Raw genomic sequence first — 3,682 nt, 5'->3', positions numbered from 1 at the left:
AAAAAAGAATCCGCCTGCCAATGCAGGCAACACGGATTCGAGCCCTGGTCCAGGAAGATCCCACATGCTGCAGAGCAACTAAGCCCATGGGCCACAACTACTAAGCCTGCGCTCTAGAGCCTGTGAGCCACAACTAGTGAAGGCTGCAAGCCCTACAACCTGTGTCCCGCTACTACTGAGCCCACACACCGCTACTGAAGCCCGTGTGCCTACAGCCCACACGCTGCAACAAGAGAAGCCACCACAATGAGAAGCCCATGCACCACAACAAAGAGTAGCCCCCGCTCACTTCAACTAGAGATAAGCCCGCACAGAGCAACAAAGATCCAACACAGCCAAAAAATAAATAAATTTATTTAAAAATATATATATATATACATCCAACATAGGAGCAAATACATAAAGCAAATATTAATGGACACAGAAATTGACAGTAACACAACAGTAGTAGGGGACTTTAATACCCCACTTACATCATCCAGACAAAAAAATCACTAAGGAAACATTGGCCTCAAATGACGCATTATATCAGGCACACTTAGCAGATACAGATAGAAGATTCCATCCAAAAGCAGCAGACTACATATTCTTTTCAAATGCACATGGAACATTCTCCAGGATAGATCACATGCTAGGCCACAGAACAAACCTTACTAAATTTGAGAAAACTGAAATTATATCAAGGATTTTTTGTGACCACAACACTATGAGACTAAAAAAACAACTACAAGAAAAAACTACAAAAAACCCACAAATAGGCGGAGGCTAAACAGTATGCTACTAAACAACTAATGAATCACTGAAGAAATCAAACAGGAAATAGAAAAATACCTGGAGATAAATGAAAACAAAAAAAAAACGATCCAAAATCTATGGGACATAGCAAAAGCAGTTCAAAAAGAGAAGTTTACAGCAATACAAGCTTACCTAAGGAAACAAGAAAAATCTCAAATAAACAACCTAAACTTACACGTAAAGGAACTAGAAAAAGAAGAATAAATACCCAAAATTGATAGAAGAAAAGAAAGCATAAACATCAGAGCAGAAATAAATGAAACAGAGACTAAAAAACAATAGAAAAAAATCAATGAAACTAAAAGCTGAAACTAAGTACCTACTGTATAGCATAGGGAACTCTGCTCAATATTCTGTAATAACCTAAATGGGAAAAGAATTTGAAAAAGAATAGATATATGTATATGTATAACTGAAACACTTTGCTGTACACCTGAAACTAACACAGCATTGTTATCAACTATATTCCAACATAAAATAAAAAAATTTTTTAAAGAAAAAAATGAAATAGAGACTAAAAAAAAATAGAAAAAAAATCAATGAAACTAAGAGCTGGTTCTTTGAAAAGGCAAACAAAATTAATAAACCTTTAGCCACACTCATCAAGAAAAAAAAGAGGGCCCAAATCAATAAAATCAGAAATGAAAAAGGAGAAGTTACAATGGACACCACAGAAAGACAAAGGATCGTTAAGAGACTACTACAAACAACTATATGCCAAAAAAATGGGCAACCTACAATAAATGGACAAATTCCTAGAAACAAATAATCTCCCAACATGAACCACCAGGAAGAAATAGAAAATATTGAACAAATTACCACTAACAAAACTGAATCAGTAATTTAACAAAAAAAGAAAAACCCTACAAACAAAAGTTCAGGACCAGATGGCTTCACTTGTGAATTCTACCAAACATGTAGAGAAGAGTTAATACCTACCCTTCTCATACTATTCCAAAAAATTTCAGAGGAAGGGGTGCTTTCGAACTCATTCTATGAGGCTACCATCACCCTGATAGCAAAACCAGACAAAGACATCACACAAAAAGAAAATTACAGGCTAATGTCAATAATAAAAAAAAAATGCAAAAATCCTCAACAAAATCTGAGCAAACTGAATTCAACAATACATTAAAATGATTATACACCACGACAAGCGGGATTTATCCCAGGGATGCAAGGATTTTTCAATATCCGCAAATCAATCAGTGTGATAAACCATATCAACAAACTGAAGGATAAAAACCATATGTTCGGGACTTCCCTGGCAGTCCAGTGGTTAAAACTTCACCTTCCAATGCAGGGGGTGTGGGTTCGATCCCTGGTCGGGTAGCTAAGATCCCACATGCCTCATGGCCAAAAAACCAAAATATTAAAAAAAAAACCCAATATTGTAGAAGCAATATTGTAACAAAATAAAGAAGCAATACTGTAACAAATTCAAGAAAGACTAAAAATGTTCACATCAAAAATAAAAACATTTTTTAATAAAACCCAAAACACCATATGATCATCTCAACAGATGCAGAAAAAGCTTCTGACAAAATTCAACACCCATTTATGATTAAAAAAAAAACCCTCCAGAAAGAGGGCATAGAGGGAACATACCTCAACATAATAAAGGCCAGATGGGACAAATCTACAGCCAGCATCATATTCAATGGAAAAGAGTTGAAAGCATTTCCTCTAAGATCAGAAACAGGACAAGGATGTCCAGTCTTGCCACTTTTATTCAACATAGTTTTGGAAGTCCTAACCACAGCAGAGAAGAGAAAGAAATAAAAGGAATCCAAATTGGAAAAGAAGAAGTAAAACTGTCACTGTGTGCAGATGACACAATACTATACACAGAAAATCCTAAAGACACTACCAGAAAACTACTAGAGCTCATCAATGAATCTGGTAAAGTTGCAGGATACAAAACTAATACACAGAAATCTGTTGCATTTCTATACACTAACAATGAAAGATCAGAAACAGAAATTCAAGAAACAACCCCATTTACCATCACAGCAAAAAGAATAAGACACCTAGGAATAAACCTACCTAAGGAGGCAAAAGACCTGTACTCCAAAAACTGTAAGATGCTGATGAAAGAAACTGAAGATGACATGAACAGATGGAAAGATATACCATGTTCTTGGATTGGAAGAACCAATAGTGTCAAAACGACTATACTTCCCAAGGCAATCTAATTCAATGCAATCCCTATCAAATTACCAACGGCATTTTTCAAAGAACTAGAACAAAAAAAATTTTTATTTGTATGGAGACAAAAAAGGCACCAAATAGCCAAAGCAATCCTGAGAAAGAAAAACAGAGCTGGAGAAATCAGGCTCCCTGACTTCAGACACTACTACAAAGCTATAGTCATCAAAACAGTATGGTACTGGCACAAAAACAGAAATCGATCAACAGAACAGGGCAGAAAGCCCAGAAATAAACCCATGCACCTATGGTCAATTAATCTATGACAAAGTAGGCAAGACTATACAACGGAGGAAAGACAGACTCTTCAATGAATGGTGCTGAGAAAACTGGACAGCTACATGTAAAAAAAAATGATATTAGAACACTCTTTAACACCATACACAAAAATAAACTCAAAACGGATTAAAGACCTAAATGTAAGACTGGATACTATAAAACTTTTAGAGGAAAACATAGGCAGAACACTCTCTGACATAAATCGCAGCAATATCTTTTTTGATCTGTCTCCCAGAGTAATGGAAATAAAAACAAATGGGGCCTAATTAAACTCAAAAGCTTTTGCACAGCAAAAGAAACCATAAACAAAATCAAAAGACAACACACAGAATGGGAGAAAATATTTGCAAGCAATGCAACCAACAAGGGATTAATCTCCAAAATTTACAAAGAGCTCATG

The sequence above is a fragment of the Lipotes vexillifer genome, unplaced genomic scaffold, assembly GCF_000442215.2.
Source record: "Lipotes vexillifer unplaced genomic scaffold, Lipotes_vexillifer_v1.1 scaffold1266, whole genome shotgun sequence".
NCBI lineage: Eukaryota > Metazoa > Chordata > Mammalia > Artiodactyla > Lipotidae > Lipotes > Lipotes vexillifer.
This window is presented reverse-complemented; position numbering follows the sequence as displayed.